We start from the raw sequence: 20,773 nt of genomic DNA, 5'->3' as shown, positions 1-20,773 counted from the left end.
GCAAATCCGGCGGGACAATGCAGAGTTGGCAGGACCCCGAGGAGTGGGGAACAGGCACAAGGACTCCCAGATTCCTTCACAGATGCTAAGGAGCTGTGTGGGAGGGAAGCTAACAGAGCTGCACATTTCATTTGATTCATGAAAGCCCTAATCCATCGACTTTTAATAGGATCTTCCTTCATTTTGCTCACAAAAGGTAAAAATTGTAACTAATCATCTTCAAAAGTTATTTGAAATCACATTTCTCTGTGTGTGTAAAAAAAATATTCCACTCAATGAGTATGTGGAATTCAGTTTACTTTCTGAGAAACTTGCAGGAAAAAAAAAATGTATATATACATATACATATATATATATATATATATATATATATATAATCAAACTATTCCATGCAGTCTCCTCTCACTAAAATACCGGTGGTTGAACTCATAAGGAGTCTAGACTCATTTTAAATTTTTTTCACACATTCATTCAACACACATTATTAGAGCACAGAGACGACATATATAAATCAAGTCATATGTGCTATCCTCCAACTGATGGAAGGATTCAGACACACAAAGAAATGTGGTAAAAGATTTTTAGTTATTGTGAGAGCTGTACTAGAAGTCTAAGATAACTGTCAAAAGTCCCAGTACTGTGGAAGGAACACACATTCATGTCTGCTCTGAAAGAGAAAAAAAAAGCAATCTAGCTGCTCATCTGTGCTAGCCTCACTGTAAGCATTTAACCTGCAGAAGCTGGCTCTTCTCAACCAGTAACTGGAGGAATTGAGTGGGGGCTGGGGGAAGCGTGTTGTATAGCTCCGATCAAGGACAGTCATCATAATTAAGCTAGACATTCAATTTAACATCAATCACTAGAGCACAGTGTTTAAGGGCAAGTGTTCTGACTTTGGAGTTTCAGTCACTAAGTTATGATTCTTTGTGACCCCATGAACTTCAGCACACCAGGTTTCCCTGTCCTTCTCTGTCTCCCAGAGTTTGCTCAAACTCATGTCCATTGAGTCAGTGATGATGCCATCCAACCATCTCACTCTCTGTCACCCTCTTCGGAGGGCCTGGGTTCAAATTTGGCCTTTCCTAGTTATGCCATGTGGGGATAACAAGTTTCATAAGCTCCAGAAGACTCTATTTGCTCCCATGTAGAATAAAAAATGATAGCAATAGAACTTACCTCCTGTGTGAGGGGTAGTGCCTGGGAAACAGTGTGTGTTCAATAAAGGAGAGTTGTTTTTACCTTCAATGTGTCCACCCACTCTCCTTCAAGCTACCCACAAATGTTGGCACTGATATCACCAACCTGATATGAAAAATCCTAGCAAGTCAAAGACTGAAGTGCGTGTATACGTGTGTAAAACATTGAAAAAATGGCAAAATATCACTAAGATAAGCATTAAAAAATAGCCTATTATAATATTAATTACTATATTTATACATACATGTAGCTCTCTGAATTTCTAAAAATTATTAGTGCAACTTAACTACATAAATAAAACATTTTATCACAAAATCAAAATATGAGGAATATGAGATTTCTTTTTAGGAGGATAGAAATCTTCTGGAATTAGATAGTGGTTATGGCATCAAAACTTTGTGAAAATACTAAACTCACTAAATTGTATGCTTTTTAAAGGGTAGACTTTATAAATGTGAATTATATCTCAACAACAACAAAAAATTATATCTCAAAAAAGGGTAAGTGAATATTTTAGATCTCTAGCAAGAGTCATGTAAATATTTAAGAGACTTCAAACTTTATCTCAACTTATGAGGATTGAGAAATGTTTGTACGTGAAGTGGTAAAACTATACCAGCGCTAGTGGGCAAGTGAGAAACAAGTGTTCCATTCTGTTGTCTAGAACTGGCAATTCCTGCACTTTTTCCTTCTGACTGGGTTCCTGAATACACTTGGCAATTCATGTGCCACTGTGGGTGTAAGATGAGTGTATAATTAATTAAGAATTTCAGGAAAAACTGCACACAAACTTAACCTCATTAAACAGATCTGATTATGCCATAGCAATATTTAAGCCCAACTTGAATAGCAAAATTGGTCCTTAAGAATGTAAAAAAAAACGTTATTGAAAACCAGGAGTCTGTGGAAAATCATTTCAATGACATGGTCCAGGAGAACTGAGGACTTTGAAACAATAAGTTTCCTCACATCCCTCCAGAAGTTCTAATGGTAAAATATCCAAATGCCTCTTCAATCCACATGACTCATGGGCAGCCTCCTTCCTTGTCTAGTACTGTTGGTCTGTAAGCATGAGTGTACCTAGAAACAGAGCTATATTCCGTGAAAAGGAAACAGAACATTTACAGAACACTTCCACATACCAGGCACTATTCTGAGCATTTTACACACATATTTACAATCCTGACAGCGACCTCTGTAGTCAGTACTATTCTGGACCTTCCCACTTAGCAGACTGGGAAATGCCAGCACAGAAAATAAACAGTGACGCGCGAGTATTTGGACATGGCAATGCAGCTCTCCCAATCCACGGTCCTCATTATCAGGTTAATACAGCTTCTACAGGTTCATTTGGCATAATCTAAGTGCTTTCTGAGAGATATTAAATCTATATGACCAGGAGAGCCTCTTCGGGAAGGAAGTATTTGAGAAGGACCTTGAAGTCAGATAGGAAAAGCTTCAATAGATGGAGTTGCTGGGACTTAGACTGGAAGTATGTCATAGGAAAGGGCATCTAAAGCAAGGGAACCATCAGGAGAAACACACAAGCTGGTCCTGAATTAATCCATCACCTTTGCTGCAACCAAGGTGCGAGTGAAAGAAAAAGAGAGTGAGAGAGGGCAGGAAATAGAGATTAAGGTCATTACCTGAATGGCCTGAGTCTGAGCTTAATACAGTAAGTAATGATATCAGTGAAAATAAACTAGCATCACAAATATGCATATTTTCCTTGATCAACCTGTACTTGACTCTTACAAGAATCACTAAATAAACAAGTTCTAAAGTAACTCAGTCTTTCTAGATAATAGATTTTTTGAACCCTCTAAGCTAAATGTACTTCCTTTTACAACATTGTTTGAAAATTAATTATTCTTTATTAAATAAATTTTAACACTAAATAAATTTCAATAGACTTTTTTGGAGCATTTTTAGGTTTGAACTAAAGTTGAGCAGAAGGTACAGAGATTTTTCATATACTTTTTAAAAATAAACGTCCTACCTACCCCATTAGCATTCCCCACCAGAATGGTACATTTGTTACCAATTAAACCTACACTGACACGTCATTTTTACTCAAGGTCCACAGTTTACACTAGAATTCACTTTTTGCATTGTCCATTCTGTGAGTTTTAACCCCTATAGTATCATATAGTTTCACTGCCCTAAAAATTCTCCTTCCTCCCGCTATTCATCCCTAACTTTCCAATGACCTCAGGCAATGGCTGATTTCTTACTCTCTCCATAGTGTTGCTTTTAGAATGTTACATAGTTGGAATCATACAATATGTTGCCTTTTCAAATTGATTTCTTTTGCTTAGTGATATGCACGTAAGTTCTCCTGGTCTTGTCTTGATGGCTCATTTCTTTTAGAGTTGAATATTATTCCATTGTCTGGATGTACCACAGTTTATTTATCTATTCACCTACCAAACAACATCTTGGTCACTTCCAAGTTTTGGCTATGAGAATGGCAGCTATCAACATTCATGTGCAGGTTTTTGTGGAGACATACGTTTAGGAACAAGGAATTTAATAATCAAGGCTGAACTAATTAACCAAGACATAATTTAAGTAAATAACTTTTGTGTTTGTTATTTATAATCACCTCATTTGATTATGCCATCAGGGAACTGTAAATTAAAGCAACAATGAAATATCCCTATATACCTACTAAAAATGGCCAAAATCTGGAACACTGCCAACACCAGATACTGGCAAGGATGTGGAACAGGAGATGGTTTCATTGCTGATGGGAATGCAAAATGGTGCAGTTGCTTTGGAAAACATTTTGGGAATTTCTCACAAAATTAAACATCTTATCATACAAGTCAGTTATTATGCTCCCTAGAATTTACCGAAGGAGTTAAAAGTTTTATTATTTAAATCAGTCTCTCTTTTCCTTAATATCACCCATTTGAAATATCTTCTCCACTGGATGTGCCTCACAGAGCATAATGTGACATGGTGAGTGCAGCAGATGTGAGTTTGGTGTGATCTGAATTCAAATCTTGACACTTTTCTAATGGAGACCATTCATTCATTTATTTAACACTTGTTTGATTCACTTCATTATGCCAACTTGTACTAGATGAAGAATGTGAGTTAATATACCTTGGAAGAGCTAAGTCATTAAGAAGCAAGACAAACACCAAAATATGAATTCCAAAACAAGTGCTGATTACAGAAGAGTGGCAGAGAAAGTTCAGGTAGGGTTAGAACAAAAAGACTTCATGGAGGTAGGAAGCTCCATGCCAACCTAGACAAATGGAGATGGAGAGAGAGAGAAATCATTACTGACAAAGAAGACTGAAAGCAAAGGTCCACTGAAAAACATACATGTGAGCCCATTCTTAGGAATCTGAATAATACACATATATTTATATATTGATAACTTAGAATTGAGAGGAATCCCCAAGAGAAGATGCTGCTTCAGCCATTCCCTCTCAAATACTCCATTTCAAATAAGAGTGGAAAAGAAGAAAACCAAAAAATAGCTGCCTCTTTGCTGATTTGGTGTCCCAGTTTGCTTTAATTTATCTCAGGAACATGTCCACTGCTCTTATTCACCCTCTTTGGGTGTATATAATGGTTGCAAAATAGAAATAATGACACTTCCAGTTTCTGCCAGGACTCTGGGCCTGTAACGTCTTCACATCCTAACCCATTTAGATGGTGTGAAGATAAGTGGTAATCATGTTTCATCATGTATTAACCTCCACCTTTCATCTGAGAACTCCACAGCAGATTACAAACATTATTCCTTGCAACATCTCTTTGAAATAATGAGATGAGTCATATTACTTCTCCCACTTGAGTGCTGTAGGAGCTGAGTCACAAAGGGGTCACAAAGACCAGTTCAGGGTCATGTGTCCTCAATATAAAGTGGAACTCAAAATGAGCGTGATGTCTCTGCTTGTCATCATTGGCAATGAGCTGCCTCAAGCTTCGTCTCCAGTCTTCGTTCCTCCAGTCTGCTTACTTGCAAAGCGCTTGAAACCTTTAACTCTAGAACTTTATCTAAACTCATCTTATTATTAGTTGTCCTAATCTGCAGTACCGTATAATCTGCGCATGACATCGTAGCAAGCAAAGATGTGAGGTCCCAAAGAGGAATTACCTACCTCAAAGTGGCGCTGTGAAGTTTAATTGAATTAATTTCATTTATGAAACATTTAGCAACCCTAAGATGAAAGAGTCTAATACAAATATACAGGGACTCCCCATTAATTATAGTAGAAAAGAGTAGGTTACCACTGTCTCTACTTCTCAGAAGTATTGCTCTCAAATATCCCTGCTTGGCATCAGGTTCTGACCTTCCTTAGGGTGACTTGGCCTATTGGTCCACCTTCAGAAGTAACCACCTGGCTTTCTGTTATTTTCAAAAATGAAAAACTCTTCTCTGGAGGTAAGGCAGCTCCTCTTCTGTGAAGTGTATCTCAATTGGCAACTATTACGACAATACCGGGTCCTTAAGGACAGTCTATAAAAATGGAAGCCAAAAGAGTAAATCCCCAGGCAGAAACTTCATGCCAGTGTACTTACTTTTGAGAACTTCTAACCAGAAATTCTGAATATGCAAAATCATACATGCTAAGGTAGAATTATTAAGAACCATAGAGTGTTACAAGTAAACTGGACCTTAGAAATTACTAAATTACCTTCATTTTTTCTCAGATGAAGAAAAAGTTCCATGAAAACTGTATAATGATTTTCTGAGGTCACAATCTATGAGAGGCGGGCCTCAAATAAAGAACTTGAGTCTTATATAAGGTACTTTGTTATTGTTATTATCGTTCAGTCACTCAGTCGTGTCTGACTCTTTGCAACCCCAGGGACTGTAGCCTGCCATGCTCCTGTGTCCGTGGGATTTCCTAGGCAAAAATTCTGGAGTGGGTTGGCATTTCCTTCTCCAGAAGATCTTCTCAAGAAGACACTTCTCCAGAAGATACTCCTAACCTGTGTCTCCTGCATTGCAGGTGGATTCTTTACCACTGAGCCACCAGGGAAGCCCATAAGGTACTTTACACTGCACCATAATGCTAGCCACTTTTTGCAAAGGAATCAGAATAGGATTCTTTGAACAGTCTCTCCAGTATATTTAAAAGAGGATTTCATTTGGAAAGTCCAACTTAAATAGAACATTTGCAGAATCCACTAACTGGATAGAGCCATGACCATATCACAGAATTGTAGGATATATCCAATTACTGATTTAGCAGAATAGAAAGGATTGTGAACATACCCAATGGACTGAATATCTGTACTTGGCAAACTGATGAATTTGCAGGTGCTAACAAAGGAAGCTCAATCTAGCCAATTGTCTTATGGCAATCTTTGCCTACAGCTCAGAAGAGCAGTTGGCCATGGAAAGGAGGCCATAAGACAGAAATGGAAATGTTTCCAAAAAGTAGCTAAGTCCAGCTATGAGGAACATGGGGCAGGTGATACTTGGAAATCCAACAGGAAGCTGGCTCCAGGAATCTGTTCTCTAGTGGCCAAGCCCAGCCAAAGACTTTGAGCCTGGGGAAGTGTTCCAATTCTGGGTAGAAGACTGGCAAGAGAAAGCCTAGTCCTTACTCCTAAGAAGGATCTGGGGCTTGAGGCAGGCTGCCAAACAGGAACTGGGGAACAGTAGTACCCACAGGGGATCTTACGTTTGGGAATGAGACAGAAGCGCAATTAGCAGAATCAGAGTGAAACTGTTAGGTGTCATTTCCAGGGCTCCAAAGAGCTCTGGTCCTCACAGTCCTGTATGTCTCAGTGCAGAAAGGAATTCAGCAAGAGACAAAGCAATAGATAAGAAGTGATTTATTAGAATAGGATGCTTGTAAGGTACACAAGTGGGCAGGCAAGTGTTTCGCTGCCCTGGGTACTCAGTGAGTTACATTTTTATAATCAGAGAAAGAGAGGGGAGGAGGAGAAGGTCTTCATGGTCTCTTTTGAGTAGACATCACATTTCCATCATCAGTTTCTCCACCACGTAGAGCAAGGAAAGTTTGCTTGTCCCTCCCTGTATGGTCAGGCTAGGTTTGTCATAGCACTTGGGAAAAAATATTTTCAAGTCTCAGCGCAATGAGGGTCTTTCACTTTGAAAAGTCACCTTCCCATAAGTGATTATTTTTTGTGTACACAGAGCCTGTTTTGGGAGTCATTAACTTGATGACACCACAGGGCAGGTCGTAGTCCTTATTTTCTACTATTGTTTTGGTTGCATGGCGCAAAGAACATGTCTTGGGGCCAAAAAACATGTTTAGGGTGTTACCAGCTCACTGAGCTCACAGGAGGATATAGGTCTCATGCCACCATAGGTTTTTGTTTTGTTTTGTTTTGTTTTAGGTTATGTCTCGTGTTTCTGTTGCATGGTATTGTTTTCTAAGCAAGTTACCTTGATTTTATCATTAAGCAAGCCAATCTGACTGTGATACTAAGCAACTTGTTTTGCCTTATGAGTCAAGCAAGCCCACATTGTTTCAGAATTTTTTCATTACTTTCTTGAGTGATCATTATTCCTACTGTGGTTTCCTCAATCCCCTAAATTCTCCTATCTACAATTCCTTAATGGAGTTCCTAAGCTAACCATTTGACCATCCTATTCTGTCTCAATCAGGAATACTGCCTCTGGTCAGACTGGTGGGTAGTGTGACTTGGAGCTCCTGGTGTAGAGTGAGGCTGGTCTGGGTACCAATACCCCCACTGTGGGATGACCCAAGAACTGGGCTGAGCCTCCTGGTGGGAATTCAGAACAGGTCCCTGCTGGAGATGGAGTTCAGTTCAATTCAGTCACTCATTCATGTCTGACTCTTTGCGACCCCATGGACTGCAGCACTCCAGGCCTTACTGTCCCTCACCATCTCCTGGAGTTGACTCAAACTCATGTCCATTGAGCTGGTATTGCCATCCAACCAACTCATTTTCTGTCATCCCCTTCTCCTCACAGTTCAATCTTTCCCAGCAACAGGATCTTTTCAAATGAGTCAATTCTTTGCATCAGGTGGCCAAAGTATTGCAGTTTCAGCTTCAACATCACTCCTTTCAGTGAATATGCAGGACTGATTTCCTTTAGGATGGACTGATTGGATCGCCTTGCTGTCCAAGGGACTCTCAAGAGTCTTCTCCAACACCACAGTTCAAAAGCATCAATTCTTCAGCCCTCTGCTTTCTTTATAGTCCAACTCTAACATCCATACATGACCACTGGAAAAACCATAGCCTTGACTAGACAGACCTTTGATGGCAAAGTAATGTCTTTGCTTTTTAATACATTGTCTAGGTTGGTCATAACTTTTCTTCCAAAGAGCAAGAGTCTTTTAATTTCATGGCTGCAATCACCATCTGCAGTGATTTTGGAGCCCAGAAAAATGAAGTCAGCCACTGTATCCCATTTATTTGCCATGAAGTGATGGGACCAAATGCCATGATCTTCGTTTTCTGAATGTTGAGCTTTAAGCCAATTTTTTCACTCTCCTCTTTCACTTTTATCAAGAGGCTCTTTAGTTCTTTACTTTCTGCCGTAATAGTGGTGTCATCTGCATATCTGAGGTTATTGACATTTCTCCTGGCAATCTTGATTCCAGCTTGTGCTTCATCCAGCCCAGTGTTTCTTATGATGTACTCTTCATATAAGTTAAATAAACAGGATGACAACATACAGCCTTGGTGTACTGCTTTCCGTATTTGGAACCAGTCTGTTGTTCCATGTCCAGTTTTAACTGTTGCTTCTTGACCTGCATACAGATTTCTCAGGAGGCAAGTCAGGTGGTCTAGTAATCCCATCTCTTTCAGAATTTTCCACAGTTTGTGGTGATCTGCACAGTCCAAGGATTTTACACAGTCAATATAGCATAAATAGATATTTTTCTGAAATTCTCTTGCTTTTTTGATGATCCAACAGATGTTGGTAATTTGATCTCTGTTCCTCTGACTTTTCTAAAACCAGATTGAACATCTGGAAGTTCACAATTCTCGTATTGTTGAAGCCTGGCTTGATGAATTTTGAGCGTTACTTGCATGTGAGATGAATACAGTTGTGCAGTAGGTTGAGCATTCTTTGACATTGCCTTTCTTTGGGATTGGAATGAAAACTGGCCTTTTCCAGTCCTGTGGCCACTGCTGAGCTTTCCAAATTTGCTGGCATATTGAGTGCAGCTTTTTCACAGCATCATCTTTTAGGATTTGAATTAGCTTACCTGTAATTTCATCACTTCCACTAGCTTTGTTCATAGTGATGCTTCCTAAGGCCCACTTGACTTCAGATTCTGGATGTCTGGCTCTAGGTGAGTGATCACACCATCGTGATTATCTGGGTCATGAAGATCTTTTTTGTATAGATCTTCTGTGTATTCTTGCCACCTCTTCTTAATATCATCTGCTTCTGTTAGATCCATACAATTTCTGCCCTTTATTGTGCCCATCTTTGCATGAAATGTTCCCTTGGTATCTCTAATTTTCTTGAAGAGATCTCTTGTCTTTCCCATTCTATTGTTTTCCTCTATTTCTTTGCACTGATCACTGAGGAAGGCTTTCTTATCTCTCCTTGCTATTCTTTGGAACTCTGCATTCAAATGGGTATATCTTTCCTTTTCTCCTTTGCTTTTTGCTTCTCTTCTTTTCACAGCTATTTGTAAGGCCTTGTCAGACAGTCATTTTGCTTTTTTTTGCATTTCTTTTTCTCAGTGATGGTCTTGATCCCTGTATCCTATACAATGTCACAAACCTTCATCCATAGTTCATCAGGCACTGTCTATCAGATCTAGTCCCTTAAATCTATTTCTCACTTCCACTGTATAATCATAAGAGATTTGATTTGGGTCATACCTGAATGGTCTAGTGGTTTTCCCTACTTTCTTCAATTTAAGTCTGAATTTGGCAAAAAAGAGTTCATGATCTGAGCCACAATCGGCTCCTGGTCTTGCTTTTGCTGACTATATAGAGCTTCTCCACCTTTGGTTGCAAAGAATATAATCAATCTGATTTTGGTGTTCACCATTTGGTGATGTCAATGTGTAGAGTCTTCTCTTGTGTTGTTGGAACAGGGTGTTTGCTATGACCAGTGCATTCTCTTGGCAAAACTTTGTTAGCATTTTCCCTGCTTCATGCTGTACTCCAAGGCCAAATTTGCCTGTTACTCCGGGTGTTTCTTGACTTCCTACTTTTGCATTCCAGTCCCCTATAATGAAAAGGACATCTTTTTTGGGTGTTAGTTCTAGAAGGTCTTGTAGGTCTTCATAGACTCATTCAACTTCAGCTTCTTCAGCATTACTGGTCAGGGCATAGACTTGGATTACCATGATATTGAATGATTTGCCTTGGAAACAGACAGAGATCATTCTGTTGTTTTTGAGATTGCATCCAAGTACTGCATTTCAGACTCTCCTTGACTATGATGGCTACTCTATTTCTTCTAAGGGATTCCTGCCCACAGTAGTAGATATAATGGTCATCTGAGTTAAATACACCCATTCCAGTCCATTTTAGTTCATTGATTCCTAAAACATTGACGTTCACTCTTGCCATCTCCTGTTGGACCACTTCCAATTTGTCTTGATTCATAGACCTAACATTCCAGTTTCCTATGCTGTATTGCTCTTTGCAACATGAGACCTTGCTTCCAACACCAGTCACATCCACAACTGGGTGTTGCTTTTGCTTTGGCTCCATCTCTTCATTCTTTCTGGAGTTATTTCTCCACTGATCTCCAGTAGCATATTGGGCACCTACCGATCTGGGGAGTTCATCTTTCAGTGTCCTATCTTTTTGCCTTTTCATACTGTTTTTGGGGTTCTCAAGGCAAGAATACTGAAGTGGTTTGCCATTCCCTTCTCCAGTAGACCACATTTTGTCAGAACTCTCCCCCATGGAGATGGAAAGAGAAAGGCAAAACTGGGAGTGGCTACTGGGGCTCCTTATTTGCCATTCTCCCTTATGTCCACTTTAGGATGACTTTTGCTAGTTATGGTTTTCATCATTCATCAGCGTGACATCATCATTCATCATCTGTGACACTGCACAGAAGGAAAGAGATTCTCGAGTGTATCAACCAATGATATTTGGGAAGGGAGAAGAGACTGCAATGAAATCCTCATAAAGTTCAGAGCTTGTATTTGTTCATCTTACAGGTGTCTTCCAATGCCTTAAGCAAATGGGTGAGGGAAGTGTTATTTCCTGATGAGAAACTGAGTGGAAATTGGAACTGAAGCACTTCTAGTACTCAGACCTGTCCCTCCATTGTGAGGTATCAAAGGGGGCTTGCTGAGGTCTTCGGCTTGCCCAGGCCCTCCACTAACTCTACTCAATCATCTTAGATTAATAATCTAAGGAAAAACTGAGTTTGTCAAGCAAACGCAACTTTAAAACAAGTCCGCCTGCTTCCAGCTCAATCTCTGTTCTAATAGAGGTTTTAGGGGGCCGTCACTGTCTTGCCACTGACCTCCTCTGCAAGGCTCCGTGAAACATCGCTTTCTTTCTGTGTCTGTCACAAGAATGTCCCTGAACTTCTCCTTGCACTGGGGCCCGAGCAGCTTACTACCCTTTTAGTCTGCCTCTGGTCCCAGGACACTTGTCATCGTCTGCCTGCTTTGTTGCTCTGTTTGTTTATATCCCATTCACCCTACAGGGTATTAGTTTACTTTTTCATTTGTGAAATGGAATAATACTCCTGCTCTAATCTGTGAGGTGGTTGTAAGGATGAGCAAGATAGTGTATACATACCCAGACTAGTGTCAAACAAATTATAAGAATATTTTTTAAAGGAAAAATTAGTGGAAGTTAAAGACAACTATACCTGGGAATTTTTTCTTCCCTAAAAATATTTTTATATGAAACAGATATATATATATATATATATATATATATATATATATACATATACAAAGCACATATAAATACAAAGCATATTATAAATACTATTTGTATATTTATTCTACATAGACTCAGAAAATGGGGAAAAAAGACAAATCATTTTTATTTTGCCAGGGAGGAGCAAGATAGGGGCATGTGATCAGGAGATACAAACTACAATGTATAAAATAGATAAGCAGCAAGGATATATTGCACAGCACAGGAAAATTCAGCCATTATTCTGTAATAACTTGAAGGGCAGTATAATCTATAAAAATACTGAATCACTATACCTGAGATTAATACTGTAAATCCACCATACTTTGATAAAAGTAAATAATAAGATAAAATAATTTTATTAATCTTTCTAAAATAAACACACACATAAACCGATTGGTTGAAAGATGTCATCATTTGGAGCAGGCCAGGTTAAGTCAAAGACATCCCAACCCTGGCCACTGAGCCTGCCTCACTAGGCCTTGCTCTGGGCCCTGCAGCCTGCCACCTACAGGCCTGGTTGCAACCTGTCTGCTCTGTGACAATAGCTGCATGGCTTTTGGCAATTGAAGAGTCATCCAAATATTCAATTACCTGGGCAAAATCAATTTGGGGGGGTTAACAAGCTGATAAGAGGAACTCAGTTATGTCCCATGAAGTGCATTTGCAAAAACTCTCAAAGGTACTTGAGGAATAGAAGAACAGAAGATTTAGGAAGCACAGGTTGGGCATCTGACTGCTTGTCATGTAGGATGGAACTGACACTGCTCTAGTGAAGCCAAGAGAAGAACTAGGATTAATAGAGAGAAGCTGCTACCCAGTGTTGATAAGAAAGGGCTTCAGTCCTCTTGATTGGGGTGATCATCTCACAGGTATACACTTGACATATTCTATACTTTTTATATTCTCAGTGTATTGTAGCCCATTTGTACATCAATAAAGTAAAAAAGCATATGAGCTTTTATGTCCAGTGTCTTGGGCTCCAGTTATTGCCTTGCCACTTAGATTCAGTGTGATCTAAAACAAATTCCTTAACCTCTAATAAACCTCTTGCATTTTGATAAGAAGACAGGTGAGATAATGCATATAAAGTGCTTAGTGCAGAGTCAATGTGGCAAAAAATTTGCCTAGGAGCTTCCTTCGAACTTCACAGAAGGCCTCCTGCCAGGCCTAGTGGGGGGCAGATTTGGGGTGGTGGATTTCCAGGGACTTTTTGAAAAGCCATCAAAGAGCACTGCAAAGTGGCAGAATCCCAGCCAAGTTTTGTTAGCCTCACTGTCCAAGGTGGGCAACCTCAGCTTCTTAAATGAGAGGACTTCAGGGTCAGATAATCTTGTCATTAGAAGGAACTCTAGGGATTGGCTGGTGCAATTCCAATCTAGACATCCCACTCTACACAAGGCATCTCAGCCTGCCTCTCCTCTCGACTTCTGGTACATCTGCACAGGGCACCTTCCTTGGTCAGCACTCTTCTGGCATCTGGCAACCAGGAACTCACATACTAAGTGCCTATAAATAGTCAAGTATTTGGGACAAGAGGTGGGAAACACATTAACTTCCTGTCTTTCGTTCTCTTGCTACGTGATCTTGACAAGTCACTTCACTGCTGTGAGCCTCAGTTTCCTCATCCATTCAATGAAAGCTACAAGTTGCCTCATCCTTGTGATCTTTTTTTTTTTTTTTTTGTAAAACAAGATCATTTTAATGTTGGCTTTTTTCTTTTTTAAAAAAGAATAAATAGTTTTCTTTGACTGAAGACAACATGTAAGGTTGATTGGTAGTATTCAGAAATATCAGAGTAATGGTTTCCCAATTGGTGTATAGTCTTCAGTAATTATAAGGAGTTATTTGTATGTAACTGCTGTCAAACCAGTAAGACTGCATTTATGCATCCATCATTTTCAGGATTATTGGTAACCTGGGCATATTTTCCCCAGATGACTCTGCCTCCTCGTGTTACAAGGCCCATCTTGCTCACGTTCACCTCAATGACGGTTCCTCTGGTAATAACACCCAAAGTTGTATACAGTGGGGATGAGGGATTCTTCTATACACCAAGTATTGGCAAGCAAAAGGTGGCTTTCAGTTCAGGATGTGTTACATGAGCCTTCTTGAAACGTAATCCCATTGGCCTAATTAATATTTCATACTTAGGTGGTTTTCGAGTAAAGCCATCTCCAACAAAGCAGGCTTTAGTAACCATCCTCTTCCAGGCTTTCTTCTTTCTCTTTCCTGTTCGAATAACTTTTAATACTTCTGCTTCTCCCTGGGCACGAACTTTGGGCAGAGGGACCTCCCATTTTCCCGCTTTCTCTTTTCGTTTCTGTTTAATCATATTGGAAAGTACTTTAGCTCGAGTCTGTCCCTCTCGGTCCAGTAGATAAGCAGGTACTGCTCCTTGTGGAGTCTTTTCATCATTCTTCTGTTTTGTGTTTCTCTTTTCATGCATCTTAATAGTCTTTTTCATTTGTATTTTCTCAGCATGGCACTGTTTTATGGTAGAGCTTAGCTTTCAGACCAATCATCTTTTTTGCCTTCTTTGAACGTTCATGAGCTTCTAGACCTTCCTTCTTTCTCTTTTTCTCATGGTAATCCAAACGATATCCATAGTGCTTACGGTGTAACTCAATATATTCATTTTGTGGCATGGTGACGGCTGCCGAGCCGCCAGGGGTAGTCTCTGCGGCTCAAAGTTCTCAAATTTCCCATCCTTGTGATATTGTAAAGCACTTAGTATTGCTCAGAACAGGATCAAGTACTCCATGAAGGGCCAATCACAAGACCACAGTGAATGGGCATCATGGGAAGTAATAAAGGTAAAATCCATGCAGAAGGGAGTGTCCAAGTCCTCAGTTCACAAACCTGTGTGGCTGCTGAAAGGAGCAAGTCAAAGCACTTTCTTCCTCCCCAGGAGAAGAAACGCAGACTCATTTTATTTTGTTTTTTTAATTTTTATTGGAGTATAGTTCGAATACAATGTTGTGTTTGTTTCAGGCGTATAGCAAAGTGAATCAGTTATACATATATCCACTATTTTTTAGATTTTTTTCCCATAGAGGCCATCACAGAGCATTGAGCAGAGTTCTCTGTGCTATACATTAGGTCCTTATCAGTTATCTAGTTTATAAGTAGTGGTCGTGTTGGGTTTTAGCTGCATAAACCTACAAGGCCTGAGCTTGCCCAGCTTCAAGACTGAAGAAGGAGCCCAGAGTCAGCAACAGAGCCAACAATGATTTAATGGATGGGGCGGTTTACATGTCCGAAGCAAGGTCCTGGATCAACACCCCACCATGTGTGGGGCATGGCAGGCAGGACATGGTGCCACTCTTTGTTCCCAGGGGGAAGGGGGTGGAGGAGAGGGGAGATGATCAGTTATAGGTGGAACTGAATTCAGATAGGCTTATTAGTTACCAGGGAAACCTGCAGAATGGCATGCCCCTCACCACTGCATTGATAAGCCATCATTAGCTGGGGCCTGGGTCAAGTATGCAGGTGAAGCAAGCCCTGATTGGGCAAGGGATGCACAGAGAGCAAAAGAACAGCCATCTTGGGTGGCCTGACCATACAATCCACCCCTAAATACCCTACACAACCCTTACAATCTCGGTCCACCAACTCAGATGCATTTTAGACTGTGAGTCCCTGGAGGCTATGCTCCCACCATTGTTGTATTAACCTACTCTTTTTGCTATCTTCCTAAATCCCAGTATCCTTTACTGAACTTGAATTCCTCAGTGGATGATCACTGAGGAATTAACTTAGTTAAGATTTCACCTTCCAGTGAAGAGGAAGTGGGGTCAATCCCTGGTCAGGGACCTAAGATCCCACATGCCTTGCAGCCAAAAAACTAAACCATAAAGCAGGAGCAATATTGTACAAATTCAATAAAGACTTTTGAAATGGTCCACATTAAAAAATCTATTTAAAAAATGCAAGATGTAAATTTTTATATGCAATATGAACCACATGTTCATGTTTTTTATCCACAGATGCATAGCCAAAGAAAAAAGAAGAGGAAACACGGCAAAATTCTAAGAGTAAATACCTCTAATGGGAGAATTTTTGTTTGTTTGTCTGCATCTTCTGGAGAAAAAGGGAAAGTGAAATTCTTCTAAATTTCCACAACAAACATGCCTTAAAGTCATAATCAGAAAAAAGTAAATGCTATTAAAAATATCTTTTGCTATAGCATAATTTCTTCAAGTTCTACTTAACTTCTACTAGACTAGAGCAAGTCTCTTACTTGCCTTCATTGAGAACTTTGCAATGTCAATGTCTTTGATGGGACCATCTGCTAGAAGTTAATGTTATTATCAAAGATAAGGAGTTGGAAAGGTAATGCAAATTTATTCCAATTACACAGAAAATATTCAAATAAAGAACCTGTGTGCCTCACTCTGTGGCTGGCAGGAAATTTATCCTCATTAACAAGCCACTGAATCTCCTTAACTGCCCAGAGAGATGGAAATTTAGCTACCACGCATTAGGCTTTCTCTTTTCAGCCAGAATGTTTCCTCCTTCCAGGTTTTTCCTCTCAGTGATGTTCTTTGTTTCTTTCCTTCCTGCCATCCCCTGACGCTCCAAATCAGACTGGCCCAGGTCCTGTTCAAAGCCTGACAAGCATCTTCCAGAGAGACCGTCTCCCTCTAATCTTGTAAACCAGGTCAGCAGAGCCTATCTGAGGTTCTGGGTCCATGACGATGCCCTCAGTAAATTGGGGGTGCTAGAAATACCACTTTTCTTTAACTACCAGAGACAGCTTCAGTGAACGATTAACTACAAGACAAATTCTTTCGCTGAGGGGATAAAAAGTAAAGGGAAAATCTTTCATCCAACTGCAGGGAATAATGCATACTCCTCTTCCACTTTAACCATTATTTCTGGGCATACTGAAAGGAATATGGGTTTGCAGTCACTTCACATCTGGACATGAGGCCAGGCTCTACTACAGAAGCAAGGGAGATTTTGCATGGCTGTGAACAATGCTCATCTATAAAATAAGACTAATAACGTTATAAGTTGTTGTTGTTGTTTAGTCACTAAATTGTGTCTGATTCTGTTTCTTTTGCAAACCTGTGGACTGTAGCCAGCCAGGCTCCTCTGTCCATGGGATTTTCCAAGCAAGAATACTGGAACGGGTTTCCATACCCTTCTCCAGGGAAACTTCCTGATCGAACTCGTGTCTCCTTCATTGGCAGGCGGATTCTTTACAGCTGAGCCACCAGGCAAGCCACAGTTAGCAGAATAGAATTATACAAAATGTATAGCTAAGTGAACATAAATCTAGCACCCTGATTTTTGTTTCGAATACCATTCTCCAACAACAGGGACCAGGGCTTCATGGGAAGAAAAATGGCTGATTCCAGAACTAGGGCTTCCCAGATGTTTCTAGTGGTAAAGAATCTGTCTGCCAATGCAGGAGATGCAAGAGACATGGGTTCCATCCCTGGGTTGGGAAGATCCCCCAGAGTAGGAAAAGGCAACCCACTCCAGTATTCTCACCTGGAACATTCCGTGGGCAGAGGAACCTGGCAGGTTATACAGTCTCTAGCAAAGAGTCAGACACAACTGGGCACGTAATCTTTCTCTTCCAGAACTAAGGCAGCAAATATACAAGGTGAGCTGGGAGCCTCATTTACGGCCAGGAAGTTAAGAAGCGCTCACACAAAAACACACAACAAAGACAAAAAGAAAAATGATGGGTATATTGAAAGGGCACTGGAGAAAGTGAAAGAGTGTTCAAGGGCTGAAATAATCTGAGAAACAAAAATTTTACATTGGATTTGGATTATAACCCAAAGTATAAAGTAACTACCCATGAGTCCACATTGATATAGACAAAGGATAAAGTAAATAAGTAAATGGGGAAGAAGAGACAAATCTCTGAAGCAGAAGAATCCATATAATGTGTGTAGATACTGCCTCCTTCAGTAGGGTTACACAATGCCCTGCTCCTTAAGTGTGGGCCGCTCACTGTGACTGCCTTTCACAGTAACTGCAAGTGAGGGAAGGAGTCAAAGGGTAGCTTAGCAGTGGAGATGCTTGGCAAATACTAGCCCAGCCAGGTGATCAAGGTCAACATCAACAGTCCTAGATCATGTTCACAGTATGTACTCTTAATCAGATGAGATGAGAGTGACACTTTACCTCTGTGATATTCTTCTCTCAAATTCATAATAAAAGTCTAATAATGAGAAAAAAAAATAGCCAAAATCCCCATAGAGGGACAATGCTCAAAATACTTGACCAGTATACCTCAAAACTTCCAAGATCATCAAAACAAAGAAATTTCAAGAAACTGTCACAGCCAAGAGGAACCTAAGGAGCGATGACAATTATGTGAAATGCAGTATCCTGGAACAAATACAGAACATTTGGTTAAAACTAAGGAGACTTCAATAAATTACAGACTTTGGTTAGTAATAATGTGTCAATACTGGTTCATTAATTGTAATAAGTGTACCATACTGATGCCAGATGTTAGCAGTAGCGAACACTGGATTTGGAACATATGGGAACTCTCTACACAATTTTCACAATTTTCCTGTAAATCTAAAAGTATTCTAAAATTAAAAGCTCATTCTTTAAAAAGTAGTATGGATAAAAGTTTCAGTCACTGGAAACTGCTTATTTTAAATATATAGCAACCCAGCCTTTATCATCTTGTTAAAATAATTGAAGCCACCTTGGTGGCAATGTCAGGATTTAGATCTAAACTGATAGTATAGACTGGTTTAAGAAACAAATAGTACCTTAGTTTAGTGGGATAGCTCTGCCCTCTAGTGGCGTAATATAACTCTACAATTTGTGTCAAAGGACTGCCTTCATGCTCCAATTTTGATGTTTCAAAGCCTAGACAAGAGTCAGAGCCTTTGACCTCCTGCTGCATATCTCCACTTCATTCATATATATAGATCTTTGCCCTTTGAGTGGTCTCTGAAGAAAGGGACATGAAGGAATCAGCTGATGGGAACATAAATGGCACGAATAGGCAAGAGCTGTGTTAGTCGCTCAGTTGTGTTCAACTCTGCGATCCCATGGACCATAGCCCGCCAGGCTCCTCTATCCTTTGAACTCTCCAGGCAATGATACTGGAGTGGGTAGTCATTCCCTTCTCCAGGGGATCTCCCGACCCAGGGACTGAACCCAGGTCTCCTGCATTGCAGTCGGATTCTTTACCTTCTTTATACCATTGGACAATGTGAATAGAAAAGTTTCAAAAATATTTATATACTTTTACCCAATAATTTCACTTTTGGAAATTGTTCCTCAGAAAGTAATACAAGTTATAGTAAAAGGTTCAAGCTATTTTTAAAAATGCTTCATATAACAGTGAAAAATTAGAAACAAAGTAAATATCAAACAATCAGGGAAGTATGGAAGGAAGTAAAGAAGGAGGTAAGAGAGGAAAGAAGGAAGGAATGTAGGAAGGGGAAAGGAAACTATACCCACATGATAGTTTTATTACATAGTCAGTAAAAACATGCCCAAGAATATTTAATGGCATGTTTAAACTGCTTGTGATAGAATGTTTAGTAAAACTCCATAAACAATGTGATAAAAACTTTAGGGACTAACAGATGATCACACATACACATACATACATATATAAACAATGATATGTATTTCTTAGGTCACAGTATGCAGGAAATATAACTTTATGGTTTTATATCTCAACTTGATTTTTTTCTTTTACTACCTCATTTTGCCTGATGGCAGCAAATGAATCTAGTCAACTATGAGTTAGCTAAGTCACCCCAGGATACTCCCAAGCACTTTGTGTTTAAACAGTCAATTAAGGATGTCCCCCTTTCCACTTACTTCCACCAGATTCCATTCCCCAGAGGTTTGTGTCCCAGAGGGGGGAAGACTGGTCTTTCACTGTCCTCCGTCCTTCACTGGCACAGGTTGAGCCATCATTTGCATGCACAGTTACTTGCATTTCTAGGCTTGCATCTTTTGAGACATCTGTGGCTCCACCGGGTTGTACCTCAGCCTTCTCTCAGCCCTCTCCACACCTTTAGGCCAAATGAAATACTAGGGCACTTTCCAAGCCTCCTGGACCACCGTTAATGTAGGGGAGGGCCCCCGCTGGGCTTTTCCTGCCTCACTAGCGTCTTCACTTCCGCTGTGAACTCCGGACTTCTCTGTCAATGTCACTGTCCTCTCAGACTTCCCGAGGGCTCAGGATCCAGTTCTCTGCTTGAGGTGCCCAGCCCCACTGCTCTGAGTCATTTGTCATCCCACAAGGTACGGTGGGTCTCTGGAACTGACATCAGCACAAAACTCAGACTTCCCAATCTCTCCTTCCTCAGCTGTGAAATGTTTGTCAAATCTGTGACCCCAAAACTGGATCTTACATCATTCGTTCTTCCAAAGTCTACTATTTATAAAGTAAAATTCAGCTTTTGTACAAAAAAATCAAACTCTAAGACACAGAAGGACTTCTCTGGTGGCCCAGTGGTTAAGACTCAATGATTCCACTGCAGGGGACATGGGTTTGATCCCAGGGCAGGGAACTAAGATTCTGTATGCTGTGCAGCATGGCCAAAAAGAAAAAAAAAAAAAGTTTAAAAAAAGGCGGGGGAAATGACTCAGAAATCCTTTTTCTCTAAGTAAAGTATCTTTCGGAAACTTCAAGTCTATTTCAAAAACTTAAGTACTGATTATTGTCTCATTTCTTTCTCTTGCTTTCCCATTGTAACCTTACACTGACTGCCCATGGAAAAGTCTCGTTGGTGAT

At 40.1% G+C, this 20,773-nt stretch overlaps 1 pseudogene; it reads right to left on the bottom strand.

Annotated features, from left to right (window-relative positions):
- Positions 1–13,764: 13,764 nt before the first annotated feature.
- LOC110130519 (ribosome biogenesis protein NSA2 homolog pseudogene) lies at positions 13,765–14,698 on the bottom strand (annotated as a pseudogene).
- Between the last annotated feature and the right edge of the window lie 6,075 nt (positions 14,699–20,773).

Source organism: Odocoileus virginianus, chromosome 4 (genome assembly GCF_023699985.2).
Source record: "Odocoileus virginianus isolate 20LAN1187 ecotype Illinois chromosome 4, Ovbor_1.2, whole genome shotgun sequence".
NCBI classification, from domain to species: domain Eukaryota; kingdom Metazoa; phylum Chordata; class Mammalia; order Artiodactyla; family Cervidae; genus Odocoileus; species Odocoileus virginianus.
This window is presented reverse-complemented; position numbering and strand designations above follow the sequence as displayed.